At 48.3% G+C, this 17,357-nt stretch overlaps 2 long non-coding RNA genes across 4 annotated transcripts in view; both read left to right on the forward strand.

The window, feature by feature from the left end:
- LOC102019105 overlaps window positions 1–17,357 on the forward strand; it is a 28,262-nt gene that overhangs the window by 5,263 nt on the left and 5,642 nt on the right. For 2 of the 3 annotated variants that reach the window (XR_001234982.1, XR_001234983.1), the window contains 3 exons: window positions 990–1,155; window positions 15,696–15,955; window positions 16,958–17,126. This is a non-coding gene — a long non-coding RNA (uncharacterized LOC102019105). Of the gene's footprint in view, window positions 1–984; window positions 1,156–15,695; window positions 15,956–16,957; window positions 17,127–17,357 lie in introns of all 3 variants that reach the window. The other variant, XR_001234984.1, reaches the window with a different exon arrangement.
- On the forward strand, window positions 13,166–14,481 carry LOC106149052. Its single transcript, XR_001234985.1, has 3 exons — window positions 13,166–13,402; window positions 13,548–13,691; window positions 14,020–14,481. It is a non-coding gene; the product is annotated as an uncharacterized LOC106149052 (long non-coding RNA).

The following is a 17,357-nucleotide window of genomic DNA, read 5'->3' on the forward strand; positions in this document are numbered from 1 at the left end:
AAAAAAAAAAAAAAAAAAAAAAAGAAAGAAAGAAAAAGAGAAAGAAAGAGAGAAAAAAAGAAAAAAAAAAAAAGGGAGTAGATTCCAGAGGAAGTGACAAGTCCAAATTTGAACCTGCAATGGAACCAAGTAGGAAGTGATACAAACTCAAGAATAAATGAAATCATTCATAGTGTATGTCCGGTGGAAGGGAGAAATGAGGTAATTATAGCCCAAAGCAGTTATGCTAATGAGATTATAAATGGGCTAGCAGAATTGTAGCTATAACATTAGTTATATGAAAATAGAGGGTGATTTATGCTGGTTAGCCACTGAGAAGGATTTGGAATATGAATTTTGTGTGAATGACTGATGAAATAAAGTAAGGCTGCTCAGGGCGAAGGAGAGCACGTCACCACAGTTGGCCTGAATCTAAGACCTAGTCACAGGGCAGTTGTGGTGGACATCCAATGATTGATGATTATTTACTGAGCGCATTCCTAGTTGGTGTGGGAGTTAGGTGTTGGGAGTGAATATCCCCATATTTCACAAAGCAGCTGAGAAGTGTGAGTTTCTTTGACTTTAGCACCTTGCTGCTTCCCAGAGAAATGGTACTGTTTCCCTGGACCGGGAGACCAAACTCCCTGGAAAGACTTCAGATAATAGGATTGGAGTGTCCTGCTAACTTTCAACAAGCCAAATACCTGGCCTGGCTGACGCCTTGGAAGCCTGGGTGGATGGCTTGATGAATGGATAGAAATAGCATCACAAACAGGATTTTAGCTGTCAGCTATTAACAATAAAGACCTAGTTGTCATTTCCTGTCCCTCAGCTGGGCTTGTGGCCTGGCCCACAAAAACCTAAGTCAGAGTTCCAGGGAAAGGGGCTCAAAGAACAATCTAAAGGACACTTCCCTAAGATGACATGAGTGTGACACTGGGTTTCCCGTACATATGGGGCTGGTACTTGGGGGAGAAGGTCAGTCATCTCTTCGTTCTGTCCTAGTCCAGGCCCTGGCAGCTGTGGCTTTGAGGACCCTGCACACTGCTGCTTCGCGTTGTCAGAGCCCTGGCTCTGTGTGTCACATGCAGTTCTGCAAAGCGCCTGCGAGAAGTGACTCAGGTGGACATGAGTGACAGAGGGCAGCAGTGTCGCTGGAGGCCACTTCGTGCACAGGTACAGATGCACATGTTACTTCTAAACTACGCAGATAAAATTCAACTTTAGTTTCTACAAATCACTTAGACCTCTACAAGAGTCCCTGTTCTTAGGGCCGGGTGTGGTGGTGCACGTCTGTAATCCCATCACTTGGGAGGCTGAGGCAGGAAGGTTGCCGAGAGTTTGAGGCCAGCCTGGGCTACATAGCAAGTTCAAAGCCAACTTGAAGTATGTAAAAAGACCCTGTCTCAAGAAAAAATAGCCCCCTACTCTTTGTTAGCAGATATGAGGAAAGGTGAAAGATTTCGAAATGAGCAAAAATGGTGTCTGTGCTATCTAGCACACAACACCCCTTTGGTTACGTCAGCTTTTCCTTGCCTTTCAACTGTTTTACAGTGTTTTAAGGTGTAGAACACTGAGTGTAACAAGGGAGCTTACAAACTGTTCTGCAAATGACTGTTGGGAATCGAGCTTGTGTTGTGTGGAGCCAAAGTTAATTATTGTCTATGGAGGGGAACCGGTCGTTTTGTAGTCATTTCAGTCTTCCTGGATGTGTGCATGCATAAATTCTCCTTTGAACTGCTTGCAACATCTTATCAGTTCCCTCATAACTTGAGCTAATAAAAGCTGTAACGGGCGTGAGTTGTGGTCTCAGCCTTTAAGGAATACCCGCTTTAACACAAAGGAACGCCAACTGTAAGCTTGACAGCCAGTGAGCTCGCCCCCGTCGGGTCTGGTCTGTTTCCTTTCTATTCCCACTGGATCGTGCCTCCGGCCACACCTTTGTCTGTGATGAATCCCTGTGAGTGAATGCGTTTCCTGTGATGGTGCTGGTGGAGGAGGTGAGACCTGAACATCCCAGGGCACCTGGTGCCATCTGCTCATCATTCCGGCATCTTTCCCAGGGGACTGCAGACCTAGGCACATAGTACAGCTCTCGGTGGCCCTCAGCGTGGTACAGGGAGACTTCGTGCTGTGGTCCCTTCAAGCTGACACAGCGGCCCATGGTGGCTTGTAGTTCCGACAGGCCTATGCTTATTCCTGCCCTTGAGGGACAGCTTATACATCTGGTAGTAGGAATTGAACCCAGAGCCTTTGCACTGAGCTGTATCTGCAGTGTTTGTTTGTTTAAGTCTTATTTTGAGACAAAGTCTCATGCAGTTGCAGAGTTTCCCAGCCTGGGCATAAACTTACAACCCTCTTGCCTCATGCTCCCTGAAGGCTGGCATTACAGGCATCGCCACCACAACCCAACTCACTGTGTCTTCTGAGGCATCGGATCACTCTCCCTTGTTGGAGAATGGCTCATGGCTGGCGGGGAACATGATGTATGGGGGAGGGAAATGAAAGGACGTTTGTGTAGCAGCCTTAAAACATATCACTATTATGTGGGCTGCTGAAGACGTGAAGAGCTGAAATCCTCACAAGAAGTCAGAACCAGTAGAAGAGAAAGAAACTGTGGAAACTGGAAAATATCCGAGAAGGCCGCTTGAACAAGGGCAGCTATCGTACCTATGGGACACGGCTGATATGTTTGAACAGCGTGATATCTTCATGAATAGACCTCTTGCCAAAAAGGCCAGCATATTGAATCACCTTCAAGAAACACTTTTACTCTAATTTGGGACTTTCAGGTTTCTAGAAACCCACATTGGCCCCTAGGGATAACTGCATAAATATTACCCTGAAACCATATGCTTAATAAGTTCAGGAAGTTTTCTAAGACTAAACACTGGTTCACTGTTCTGCAGAACTCAGTTTCTAGCTTATCCTCACTGAAGAAATAAGTAAATAAAAAGTTGTGTGTGGTGTTATACACTTGTTATCCCAGCACTCTGGGAGGCTGAGGCAGGAGCATTACAAGTCAAAGGCCAGTATAGGTGATTGAGTGACTGAACAAGACTCTGTTTCATGTTTTTTGAAGTTTTTAAAGACTCTTTCAAAATAAAAATAAAAAATAAATTTTTTTTTGTTTTTTTTTTGAGACAAGTTCTTGCTCTGTAGTTCAGGCTGGCCTCAAACTCACTTTTTAGCCCAGGCTAGCCTCAAACTCACAACCATCCTCCTGCTTCAGCCTTCCGAGTGCTAGAATGACAGGTGTGCACCACCATGTCCAGCTAAAAATAAAACATAAATGGCTGGAGATGTAGCTCAGTGTCAAGGGCCTGGGTTTAATCTGTAGCAACATACCCTCATGCACAGAAAGAAAGAGAAAAAGAACAAAAGGGCAATTTACTATTTCAACCTTCTTGAAATTTCCTACTGCCTCTTATACTGGAAAATAAAAGAGAACGATTCTGATATTACATGGACTCCAGAAAAGTGAATAATACTCTGAAGAAGTCTGATCTCTGCCGAGATGAGGCTACTCAGACGAAGATGAGACTGAATGCATAGTGTTGGGAAGACTCTCAGGTCTCTGGAAACAGCTTCTCCTTTCCCTCTCATGGAAAACTGGTGCCTGTAACAAATAGCACAAGGCAGAGATCAGCAGAGACCACCAGGCTTGTGTAAAGGCAATAGGGCGTGGAATTTATTGTGCCTGGGTGCAGGCAGACAGAGGGCAAAAAGGCCATTTGCAGGGAACAAAGGGAAGTGGGCCCCTTTTTATACAGATTGAAAGAAGGCAGGGGACATTAGGTGGGAAGATTTTAATAAACATCTGTGGTCAAAGTTCTCTGGCAGTCTTGCATCTCAGTGGGCAAAGTCCTTGAAGTCTCTACATGTCCGGGGGCCTGCAAAATTCCTTGTCCTGTCTCATCTCCTTTATGACGTCCTTGCTTGCTGATGACAGCCTTGGTGCTGAGCTGAGTTCCCTGCTGAGAGCAGTGTCTGCTGGCAAGCAGGTTGGAGGCTGCAAGAGTCAGGTCAGATTCAAACCTTACAGTGCCCCCCCTCAGGGGAGCCATTGGCCTGGAGTGCTGACCAGGACAATCCTTCTTTGGCCAATTCTGTCATCCCAGTTCAGCTTAAGCAGCCCTTATAGAATTTGATCATAAAAACCAAGTCATCATGCAATTGAAACAGCAAGTGAATTTTCAGTGTAGTCTAATCGCTGCCTACCCAGACACGATTTCCTCTCAAGGGCATGACATCGTAAAACAAATGCTTGCACGAGTAGAATATGTGCTTAGTCATTCTGGAAGTAAATGCTTGGTTGGTTCTTCATGTTGAATATGTGTGTCAGACTCTTTCTCAAAGGAAGTCAGCGGCTAATGGTTCTGACCGTTCATGGTAAGGTGCTAGTTCCTCCCTTGTTTCTGCTCACCAGCCAGTTCAGCGTTTGCTCTGTAATCTAAGCACCAGCGTTTGTCTTCATTGATTACCACACCTCCTCATACAGGGCTCCATAGAACAGCATTAATTCTGACATTGTCTTATTGAGAGCCATGCAGTGTCTGTCCTTGTTGTCTAATATTTGCAAGGATCTCTTCTGAGGCCAGCATTAGGAGAGGCGGGTCTGCTATCTGGGGAAGGTATGCTTCTTAGGCAATGGCTGGAATCCCAGTCATCGCCTGGTGCAGCGCCTCGGCCTCAGGTCCCTGCCCTTGCTGGACCAGGCTGGGATCTGCCTCTTGGAGGCTGGGATGAGGTCACCAGTGTTGTGCGGTGCAAAAGGCTTCCTTTAGCGACAGCACTAGGTCTCACTGGCTCCCTATCTTGGTAGCTTACCACTCTGTGTTTCAGAGATGGCTTCTCCTAGCTGTTGGTGCCTCATGAGGGGATTTGTTTAGAACTATGAATTTAAAGAATACTGAGTTGGAACTCAAATGAAAACGCTAAAAGGCACTTTCCCTATTTTCACATAACTAGGCTTGCTGGAAGGTTATTGTCTCTGCTGCATAGACCCACGGTGATAGCAGGGGTAACGGTGCCCGGGACAGGCACAGTTAGCTGTCATGCGGTGTCGGTGAGCCTGCACTATGGGCTACATGTTTGTGTCTCCCCTTCTCCGTAAGCTTGTGTGTCGAGGGTTCTCATCCCCACTGGGGTGGTATTTGGATGTGGGGGCCTTGGAAGGTAATCAGGTCATTCCAGGGGGAGAGTAATAAGCTTCTAAGAAGAGCTACAAGAGAGGTTTTTCTCTTAGCCCTCAGATACAGCAAGGAGGCCATCTGCAAGGGGCCCTCGATGAGGATGGAATGGACGGCACCTGTATGCTGGGCTCCTCCACCTCCAGGGCTAATGGACCAGGTGAGCCCTGGAAACGGACACGGGCTCCTGACTGTTGGGTCCTGTATCACATTAGGTGTAGGACATCATTCCAAACTAGAGATGTTTCAGGTGGCTGGTCAACCTAGGACAGCTCTGTTATCCACAGGGATGCACACCACAGGGACACACCACAGGGACACACCACAGGGACAGCTCTATGGCAGCCTGATCTGGACACTAGGAACATGGACTCCAGGGTAAAAGGGATGAAGGAGTTGTCACAAAGGATGTTGCCATGGTGACAAGGAGCTACCCTCTCTAGTAGGCACAGGCTGGTTAATCATGAAGCCGCATGTCCCCTGAGTGCCAGGTCCGTGTGGAGGGCTACACTGCATCAGGCCACTTAATCCTCGTAACCCCCTCCCCAGGGAAGCATGTTATGAGGCACCTCCTCCTGGGAAGGCCTGTGGGAAGCAGAGAAAACAGCCATCTAGGGCAGGAAATGCCCCACCCTGGCCTCTGATGAGGAGGTTGTTCTGCACGTAGGGTGAGATGTCCTTCTTCAAGGTTCCCTCCCTTCGCTCTTCTCTGTATACAACTTTGTTCTTGTTCTGCAGATTGAACCCAGAGCCTTTGCACTGAGCTGCATCCCCAGCTCCTGTTTGTTTTTATTATTTTTAAATTTTGAGACAGCTTCTCACAAGTCACTAAGTTGCCCAGGCTGGGATGGAACTTGCGATCTTCCTGCCTCAGTCTGACAGAGTGCTGGGATTGCAGGCATGCACCACTGTACCCAGCTCTCTACATAGCTTTGTACGTGTTTGCTTCCTTCCTTCTTTCCACTTACCTCTTGACTAATGAAGCCTCATGGTCTAGGCAGATTTGCACCTGGCCACAGCATGTGCTAGATCCATGTGTTGCCATCCCACTAGCTTCGTATCAACAGTGGAAAGGAGGCAGTAAGCTGAAGCAGAGGTGGAGAGTGAGCAGCCTCTGTGCTCCTCCTGCCTTCAAGAGTAGCTCTGGAGAAGAGGTGTGTGGACGCCTTGCCGTGGGACCTCGAGCTGGTGTGCAAACAGAAGGAGCCTAATAGATGCTTGGGGGGAGAGCAAGGAGATTCTGCTGAAGCAGCTTAGTAGACAGAGCTGCTGGCTGCATCTGCCTGCCCTCTGCTCTCCCTGCCACACCCACATTCTAGCTTTTTTGAAGAAAGATCATAGAAGAGGGAAAGTCTACCCCACTGGCCACTTTTTAGCTGTGCGATTCCCAAGTCACTTTGGATCTCTAAGCTTTCATGTTGTCTTCTGTAACTAAGGATTGGTAATGCCTGGCCTGACTGCCACAGAGGACTTTGTAGATCAAAAAAGATTATAAAACTGAAAATTCTTTGCAACCAAAACAGCCTGCTCCTTGGAGGGAGGTATTATCTGCATCCACGTGCTCCATCTTCCTGTGGGGATTTATGTTTACAGCTTCTTTGATGCCTCCTAGGAAATTCCTGGCTGTCCTGATGCTCAGGTGTAATCTACCCATCTCGGGGTTTTAAGACACACAGGCAGATTCTCCTTGTAACGTTTCTGTCTCTAGGGTTTCCAGTGTCTGTGCTTTCTTCCAGTGTCTGTAAAATGAATATACAGTGTGCCTACGGCCAGTAAGCCCTAACCACATCCCTTTATCTCTTTGTTCTGAGAAGGGGTCAAATTACAGGTTCTGTGAGAAAGGAAGACTTTGGTTCCTTTTCTCCCTGAGGCCAGAGCTCAGACCACTAAATCATTCCCAGGGCTGTGTGGCAGCACTGACCCGGCCTCCAGAATGTCAAGTGCAAAGGCGGGCAAGCAGGCCCGTGGCAGCTCAGTGATTTATGAAGAGAAACCACAGCTCCTTCACAGGAACTCCGGGAGAAGGGCAGCAGGAGGAAGGGGCGAGGACATATGGGAGGAAGCTGCAGAAGCAGCAGGAAGCAGAGAGCAGGTCAGGAGAGCCCTGACGGAATGAGGAAGGGATTCTGGTGGTGGCTCAGGCCCTTTTAGGCTGGAAACTGAACAGCATTAAGTGCTTGACGGGCAAGGTCAGCGGCCTGAGTCCTGCTCTAAACATGCCTAATCCCACGACTGGGTCTTCCCTCCTACAGGGTGCTCTTCCTCCAGACCTGGCGAGGGAAGACCTAGTGACTTTGCTGGCAGCAGCCAGGAAAGATGAGAGGCAAGTCCAGGGGAGGGAAATGTTTTCTTCTACTTTCCAGGCTTAGTGTCCGGGACCTGCAAATTAAGCCAACAAAAGGTAGATTTACAGGAGAAAATGTTTATTTTATGTACATGCAGAGGTTTCACAGAAAGGAAGTAAAAATTTAAAAAGCGGTTAGGCCTGGGGGCACTTTTCTACCTTCCTGTCGCTGAGACACAACCCCCAAATCTAAAGGAGGAGAGGCTTAGTTTGGCTGTCACTTAGGGTCCACGGTAGCCTGGCTGCAAGGCAGAAACAGGAAGGCAAAGGGACCTGGCGGAGGAGAGCAGCTCAGGCATGGCAACCGGAAGCAGCACGGAGAGGAGGAGTTTCCAGGCCACACCCCCAATACCTGCCTCCAATGGCAAGCCTGCTATCCAGCCTCATGATTGCCACCTGCTTCTGGGGCCACTTTAGATTTTAACAATAACAGGCTTACATACCATTTTAACAGAGGATGATCATTTGGGAGAGATTTAACTATACAAAGGAAATATGTTTAGGTTTCTAGGGGTGGGAAATTATGAAAAGATAAATACCTAGGGAACTAATGATAGAAAACAATGATTTCATTTGATATATTATGCAGAGTCAAGTTGGTCTCCAAGGATAAGAGGTGTCTCTGTGACCAAGAATCGATCTCCTATAGTATAAGAGGAGTTGCAATAAATCTCCAAAAGGAAATGGATGTTACTTTCATAAAGACAAGCAGACATGTGCCCTGCTTTTTTAGTCCACTTTTTTTTTTTTTTTTGTACTTAAGATTGAACCTAAGATGTCCCACTGGGCTACATCCCCAGTCCCCTTTTTGATATTTTATTGTCAAGTCAAAGTCTCCCTAAGTAGCTAAATTGCCCAAGCTGGGCTCAAACTCGAATCCTCCTGCCTCAACCTCCCCATATCACCTTCGTCTTTTTGGTCTCCTTCACAAGCAAAGACACTTTGCTTCCATTCAGGTCTCTGTGTCTCTTCTGGACCATGACGTAGCACCCAGGACTTTGGGTTCTGTGTGTGGACCTTCAGAGAGAAGGTACTAGTGCAGCTGGAGAATTTAATCATCAGCTGTGCTTGGAACCTGCCCTTGTATAGCTCCCCAGAGTTGGAATGATGAGTCGCACCCTGAAGGCCATTTAAAGACCTAAGAAGAAAACAAAATTACAAAATCTTTTGGAATTAGGACAGGATTTAGACTTCTAACTCAACCTTTTTTTTTTTTTTTTTTGTACTGGGAATCGAACCCACAACCTCATGCTTGTTAAGCAGGTGCTGTACCACCGAGCTATATCCCTGACCCCCAACCTTCCCCTACCCCCCCAACACATACGAGGAATCAGAATGCTGGGGACAGGACTTCCACGTAGGGTGGATGGACTGGGACTCGCTGGACTGCTGAGGGCCAGCCAGTGTGTGACTCTGGAGATGAGGGTGAAGGGACAGGGGCTCCTTCAAGTGGTAAAAAGGAGGGAAACAGTTCTATCCGCTGCCAATCTGAGCAGGTGAAAGTCATCCCCACTGCTGTTTATGACAGCTATGGGATATAGTCCATGTGAATACAGTGATCCTCGCAGTGTCGCAGATGGGAAAGTAGACCCCGAGAAGTCAAGCCATTCCTAAGGCATTCTTGGTCTAGAGTCTGAACCTAGGCAGTCTGGCCCTGTGTCCATGGTTTTTTTTTTTTTTTTTTGGTTTTTCTCCAGTACCGGGAACCGAACTCACGACCTTGCGCTTGCCAGGCAGGCGCTTTTGCCGCTGAGCTAAATCCCCAGCCCCTGTCCATGGTTTTAATTACCTCAGTTATCCAGGACAGTACTTCATTTTATTATGGACATTATTGTTTTGTTTGCCTTTTGAGACACGATCTTTCTATATAGCCCAGTCTGGCCTTGAACTCATGGCAATCCTCCTGTCTCAGCCTCCAAGTGCTGGGATCACAGGTACATGCCACCATGCCTGGCTTTACTTTCTCAGTAGAGCTTTGTAATGGCTTAAATAAGAACAGCATTGTTATCCCATTTTACAAATAGGACAATGAAGATTAGAGAATTTCCAGAGGGAAAAAAGATTACTTTCAACACACTTCCTGGCTGTTAATTCTACATTCTTTTTGGATAGCTGTGTAGATGTGTGCATGTGTCACCAATTTTTTTTTTTAGTTTGCTCATGGTTTTTTGTTTTTGTTTTGTTTTTTGAGACGGGGTCTTGCTCTGTAGTTCAGGCTGGCCTTGCGCTCATTTTGTAGCCCAGGCTGGCCTTGAATTCACAGCGATCTTCCTGCCTCAGCCTCCTGAATGCTGGGATTACAAGCATGTGCCACCACACCCAGTTACTTTAGTTTAAAAATAGTACTTTGTAGTGCACTTTGCTGGATATAGTGTGGATTTCCATTACGTTTTATCATGTTTTCTGGAGTAAAATAGGTCCATTCTCTGGGGACTTATTGGTGACACAGTCTCTGGGAAGACTTGGCATTGTTGCCACCAAGGCTCTGGGAAATAAATTTTCCCACTCTGCTTATTTTATGTGCTTATAGGATCAGTTCCCCAAACTGGAAGACTCATTCTTTTCTGCCCCTGGTGAGACCTTTGTGAAATTTCCCCAGTGAGGAAATTGTTTCGGCTTTGGAGCTTTCTTACACACCATTTTCAATGGCAAAAAAAGAAATCCCCATGGAGGAAACCCACGGGCTGAGGTGAACAATCGCCTGCAGGGCCCAGCACTTGCGTGACTAAACCCCGAAAGGTATGTTTCAAGTGCAATCTTGGAATAGGAGCTGGAGATTTCCTGTAGGCTTCCCAAACTCTGTGCTATTTCTGCATATCCTCTGATTTTCTCCAGTTAAGTTCACTAAGCAGCTAGAAGACCTAACATTCAAAAGCAAAAATCTTACTAGGAAAGAAAGGCTAACGATATTATTCCTCAGAATCATCTTGGTCATTCACAGATCTCTTTTCTCATCCTCCTGAGTTTTTGGGTTGCTCCTGGCTACTTCGGTTCTCATATCCAGACATGGCCCTGAAGAAAGAAAGAAACAAACAAAAAAGTCCCAGGGGCCATGAAATTCTCTCCTAACTTCACTGCATCTCAAAGGCTGAGTGGAGGAAGGGATCATCTCCATACATGGAGAGGATCCAAGGGAACTCCCAGCGCATTCAGGAAATGCTGTCCCAGTGACTCAAAACTTATACAAATTTGGGCTTGTAAACCTAATGTCTCTAGTTTGAAGTGATTTATACTTTATTTCATCATCAGCAAAAAGCATATTTCTCCAACATATGATGTTTCTTCGTGACCCAGGTTAAGTGACTTCAGTTCCCTCCTTCCAATTTTCTCAGTTGCAAAAAATCCAGGCCAGGCATGTTGAACTGATTACCCTCCCGGAGAGGGGAGGCACCGAGTTCCAGCTCTTAACACATCCTAAGGATCAAAGCCGCGGATGTAGGACTGATCTGTACTGCTCTGGGAGCTGTAAGCCCTGCAGTGAAAGGCTCTCTGGAGCCTCTCAGAAAGGAGAGCAGTGTAGGGAGAGCACCATATCTTGACTACACTGCAAAGAAGCACAGGAAAAAAAGTCTCCTTTGGTAGTGGATGCGGTTTCAGTAGGCAGAAAGTAACTGAAAGGGCTCCATGATGCCAGCGAGATGGAGATGAGAAACTTTCTAAGTGATGCCTCTGCCACTTTCTGAGGACTCCCGCATCACCTGTCCTGTAACCTGTGTGAGTACTGCAAGGTGGCCCTCTGTGTCAGCCTGTAAGACCTTCCAGCAGGCAGGGGGCAGTGTCCCAGCCAGTAGCATGATGTTAGGTGGGGGGAGTGCTGGCTGGGCTGAGCAGGATTTGAGAAGTTTCTTGTCTTGGAGTTGGACTGCCTACGGGTGGGAAATTCCCGCCTGTGGGCTGGTGCCTCATGGAATACAGAGTGTTGTAAAAATGCGCTGCAGAAAAGGTCCTTCTTGGGAAATTGGCTTAGAACCTAGGGGAGGGGCAGTAAACAGAGCAAGTGGGCAGTAAACAGAGCAAGCAGGCTGCAGCGGTCCAGGACTCACCGCTGAAGGAACCAGCAACCACGAGCAGGGATGTGGAGTAGCCGGAGACGGACGATGGGCTGGTGCAGGGTGACAGCCGCTGTGGCAGCTCACTGGAGAGCCTGGCCGTAGGCTCCTCCTTGGCACCCCAGCTCTCCCCGTCAGGCGGGTTTCCTTTCTGCAGTAGTCTGACCCCTTCTCAGTTTTTCAGGTAGGAATGAAAAGCATCCTACTGAACTACAGAGTAAGACCCTGTTTCAAAAACAAAACAAAACCATCAAAATAAATAAATACATCAGTGATAAATTGATATCACAAATGAAATATATCAGAATTTCTTTCTTTTTGTTTTTCAGACAGAGTCTTGCTATATAGTCCAGGCTGGCCTGCAATTCACTGTATAGTCCAGACTGCCCTCAAACTCAAGGCAATCTTCCTGCCTCAGCCTCGTAAGTGCTGGGGTTATAGGCGTGTGCCACTACAGATGGCAGAAATTTCTTAAGAACACTCTGTGGAAGGCTTCTTTTGTAGGCTCAGAGAGATTCCAGGTCCTAATTCCTAGAATGTGTGGATGTTTGCAAACAGGGAAAAGTGGTCCTGGCCGATGTGCTTGGGAGTCTTGATATTAGGAAGTTATCCAGGATTTCCTAGAGGGGCCTGACATCCAATTCCAAAGGTCTTTATAAAAGAAAGATGGAGGGGTTTAGACAGACACACAGGAGAGGAGGAAATTGTGTGACCACAGAGGCCAAGACTGGAGGATGAGGCCACGAGCCAAATACTGCTGGATCATGAGCGGCTGGGATGGAAGGCTAGGTCCCCTCCTGGGCTTTGGAGGCAGCACAACCTTGGCTTTGGCCTTCTGCCTCCTGCTGAGCTGTGAGACATCCCTTAAATGGCTTCCTATCGTTCTAGTTAAAAAAGTGTGATGATCCCATTCGACCCAGCTATTCCTCTGCTTGGTATCTTCCCACAAGAATTGAAAACATCATACCACAGTGATACATGTGCACCTGTGTTTATAGCAACACAATTTGTAATAGCTAAAAATCTTGGAAACAACCCAAATAAATGCTTGTCAATCGAGGAATGGATAAAAAAGTTATGGTTCTTTTATATAATGGAGTACTACTCATCCCTAAAGAAGGATAAACTTGAGACTTTTATAGGTAGATGGATGCAACTCTAGACTATACTCATGAGTGAAATAAATCAGACCTGCATATGTAAACATCGTATTATTTCACTGGTGTGAGAAACTGAATGAGTAAATAAGATCCAAAATGCACAATAGATATTGTGAATTGGGAAGAAGCTGTTCAAAAGAAAAGAGAAACTGTAATGGGAGAAGCGGAAAGGAAGGAAGGGAAAAGGAAAAAAAAAATATATATATATATATACACACAAGATAGTTAAGATAGTTATAAAGCTAGTTTCTCTTAGTTCATTGAAAAAAGTTTGTGCTAATATTGTTTGGACAAGATTTCATGCCTGTATCTTATATTCTAAGTAACTACTATGAAGATAACAATACACAGTGTATTAATTACTGTTACTCCCCTACTAGGCTGTTCTGAAACTGTTTTATTATTTTTATTTTTTTCTCTTTAAAAATGTGATATAGGGCTGCAGACATAGCTCAGTGTTATAAGTGCCTGCCTGGCAAGCACAAGGTCCTGAGTTCTATTCCCGGTACCAAAAAAAAAAAGAAAAATAAGGTAAAAGTGTGATGGGCTTGGCTTTGTTTCTTCACTGTATTTTCTATTTTCCCAGACTTTGGACCCACGTCTTTGCTAGCACTTTAGGAACTGTCCCATCTGCAGAATGAAAGGTCTCAGGCCCAAGGCCAAGGCCGCAGGCTCCAGGTTTGTTCCCTACCTGTCTTGGTGCCTCCTGAGACCAGAGTGTTGGTCTAGGCAGCTCAGGCAGCTGTCTGCAGGCTGAGGTCCTTCCGGGAAGCCCGCTCTGGGTCGGTCTTAGGGGTTTATTTGTCTTTCTTGTCCGTTCCAGGTTTCTGAGCCTGGTACCCTGAGTTCATTGATTCTACCACCGCAGTAGAGTGGCACCCTTACCCTTATCTTGCTGGAGCTTCATAGGCTGATCTAGAAGGCTGATTTCTCAGCAGGGCAGTTATGTGTCTTGGAACACTGCAGGGTGAGCCAGCTACTTTACGATGTCTTTTTGTGAGGCATCAGGGGCCCCCAGCAGGGAAGGCCCCCGTGCCACTTGCACAACCCCAAGAGTCCCCTCAGGGTGTGCTGATCCCGGTTTTGCACTCATGATCCTGAACAGATAGATCATCCTGATGACACAGATTTTCAAAAGTATACAGTCCCTCCCTTCTCTTGTTTCTCCTCCTCCCCCTCCTCCTGTTCCTCTTTCTCTTTCCCGTACTAGGACCCCAACCCAGGAGTGCTCTACCTCACAGCCCTAACTCCAGACCTGCCCCCTCTCCCTCCATCTTTCTTTCACTTTTCAACAGGGTTTCACTAAATTGCGAGGCTCCTGCCTCTGTCACGAGGAGCAGGGCTACAGCGCGCTTCCCCAGGCAGACCTGCACTCTCCTTCATCTCCAGAGATCTAACATTGGCTACTGCACGCCTGCCACACACATGGAGGGGGCCCGGGGCCTGTGATCCTAGCCTTCGCTCATGCGCTGCATCTTGTTGGGTTGTCACGCCTATGGTTTCGTGGACGAAGGGTGTTGATGGCTCCCAGCATCACGCAGGAAGTGGGGTGAAAAGTGGCAGCCGTGTCCCTCTCTACCCTCCTCCAGCAACGAACGGGCACTCCCCCAACAACATACTGGCCCCCAGCAAGGCTGACTTCCGTGCCCCTCTCATTGGCCAAAGGTCAGCTCCACGGGCAAAAGACACAAAAACCTTAGGCTTTCCAATCTCAGCTGTGGTGAGACAGGCGAGGAGGAGGGCTGGGAAAGGTGATTGGTCAGCCCAGCATCTGTCTGAGAGTCTGCCGTCCGCCCTTCTTGCTAGACCTCCTGTGTAACCATTTATATGGTGCAAGATTCCCATCTTAGCTTTAGAGAACCTCCCAGGCCAGAGGACTATTTTTCAAATTGTGACTCATGGCTTTCCAGGTTTGGACTCATCAAGAATATCATTTAAACTGTTGCTTATAGCCAGGCATGGTGGCACATGCCTGTAATCCCAACACAAGGGAGGCTGAGGCAGGAGGATCATCATGAGTTCCAGGGCAGCCTGGGCTACACAGTGACTTCAAGGACAGCTTGCACTATCTATTGAGACCCTGTTTCAAAATAAACTAGACATATCCTGACGATTGCCAGACATATCCTGAAGATCAAAGACCTCATATCTCCAGTCCTGATCATATTCTGGTAGAGCTTAGGAACATCACAAGTCTTATGTAAACTAAACCTTCAAAGTCCAGGACCTAGAGTCCTGGGCCTTGATTCTAAATTCTTGGGAGAGGGCAGCCCTTGGAGTGTTGGGTGTGTGTGTGTGTGTGTGTGTGTGCGCGCGCGCGCGCACGCGTGTGCATGAGCATGCAGGTGGGCGGCACCCTCAGACCATTCTGCTGAGGGTGAAGTTGGAAGTGTGCTTGCGGCCAGAGGCAAGGACCTGGGTAACAATTCTCCCAGGAGGAGCGGGCCTTCCAAAGCTCCTCTGTTGCAGCAGTGCTCGCCTCACTGTTCCCAGCTGGTGAGCCCCCAGCAGCACCGCGGGGCAGGGTCAGGCCTGCACCTCCTTCCCAGCCAGGCCGCCCCTCCCGCCCCACTCCCTCGCTCACCTTGGAGATGCTGCGGGGCCTGGAAGGCGCAGCACAGAGCAGAACCTGGAGCAAATTCAAACTTCACACGCTCAGCCAGGCGGGAAGAAATGCAACATGTTTTAGTTTCCTGTAGTTAGCTCAGCTTCATTGGCAGGCACTGCTTTTAAAATAATTTTTTAAAAAATCATTATTCTTTAGAGAGTCCCTCCCTGAATGGGGACACCGAGACAGAGGGATGGGAGGGCGGAGAGAGAGGCAGGGGAAAGAAAGAGGAGGTGTTACGCGCAGTACCACCTCCAGCCTGTGGGCACTGCGTCCTGCCAACGCCGGCTAATACCGGGTGTGGAAATGCGGTCTCCATTTCCCCGGCTCCTCTGCTGTAGGTTGACCCGTCTTCCCTTGCAGGAAGCTCCTGTGAAGGTTTTATCGGTGTTCGGGAGATCCTGGGCCCTGGCAGGACAGAACTGCGGAGTACACAGAGCGCGAGGTGCCCGCCTCAGCCTCCTCACAACCGTGTCTCCACCGACTCCGCCGCATTGCACGAACAGACGAGGGCTCTGACGGTGGCCCGGCCTTCGGATCCATTCCGCAAGGTGCTGTCGCAGCTCAGTCCACCGTGTCCCGAATGCTTCTCCGGCTGGGGATTTTCTGGCCAACGGCCCCAGGTGCAGAGCCGATCCTGGCCAGGTGGCCAAGGGGGTCTCTGTGTCAGATAAGCTTCATGCAGCATGAGCTCCACCGCGACTGGTCAAAAAGGAAGCAAAGGTGTCCTTGGACACAAGCGCACCCAGAACAAGGTTGGGGGTGGCTTGGTTGACAGAAAACCGGCCTGCAGGGCTCTCGGGTCTGACCTGCTTCTTCCCAGGAGCCAGGGCGCAGCAGCCTCTAACCTGGTGTGGTGTGGGCGGGAGGAGGTGGAGCAGAAGTGCTGCCATCAGCACCCTCCTGCAGAGCCCGGAAAGGAGCGTCAGTGTGGTGATGGCTGTGCCTGCACTGCCCGCGGGCTGCTGTCACTGCCCGGTGATGCTCACCTGCTGACGGGCACAGGTGAAGACCGAGGCAGAGAGCTCTATCTTGGCACCCATGCCATCCTGTGTAAGTTCAACTTCCACCTGTAGGCAAGTGATTATTTCTTTGAGCCTTAGTTTCCTTTAAAACAAAACAAAACAAAAAACCAAGGCTGGGCGTGGTGGCACAAATCTGTAATTCCAGTACTCTGGAGGCTGAGGCAGGAGGATCGGTTAGAGTTCGAAGCCAGCCTGGGCTACAAAGTGAGCTCAAGGGCAGCCTGAACTGCATAGCAAGACCCTGTCAAAAAGACAAAACAAAACAAAACAAAACAAAACACAAAACACAAAACCAAAAGACCCTTGTCAATGTATCACGATAATGAGGCCTGGCCTGGCCCAGAGCAGGCAGCTGGGGAGCAGTGAGCGTTGCTGTAATTGGCACGCTACAGACCCTTGGTTCCAACACAGGTGAGAGACAGGTGCAGCAGTGCGATTGCTTTTCTCCTCTGGGGCTCTGGGGAGTGGGTTAGCCACGGCCCTGGGCCAGAGCAGAAGGGTGGGTTCAACCATAAGGCAATCAAAGTCAGTGCCTCCAGTTTAGATATCATTAGGGTATAAAAACACTCGAGGGAACCTTGCTTCCTTTCTTTCTCCCAGAAGGAAGAATTTTAATTGCACCCATGAGAAGATAGGAACCAACGAAGCAGAGCTCTGTCTGGAGCCGCTGAGCGTGTGCCTCAAGAAGCGTGCAGGGCAGGACGCCCGTGCCTCATTCTGCGGCTGCCAGGGGTTTGACGGCACAGAGAGCGCCAACCCTTGTGTGTAGGTAAGAAGGTCAGTTATTCAAGTAAAAGTTCACAGGAAGGTCTCACGGCGTGGAAAACAGTGAGCGCCTCCTTTTGGAGGGTTAAGCTGTGCTTCTCATTTGGTAAAGCTGAATTGGATGTTTTGCGTAATGCAAGTTCACATTGTGCTTCACACGCACGGTGTCGGCCAGGTCAGTCCTGTTCACACTGTGCGTTACGCACGCGGTGTCGGCCAGGTCGGTCCCGTTCAC

Source organism: Chinchilla lanigera, unplaced genomic scaffold, assembly GCF_000276665.1.
Source record: "Chinchilla lanigera isolate Chin_1 unplaced genomic scaffold, ChiLan1.0 scaffold00035, whole genome shotgun sequence".
NCBI lineage: Eukaryota > Metazoa > Chordata > Mammalia > Rodentia > Chinchillidae > Chinchilla > Chinchilla lanigera.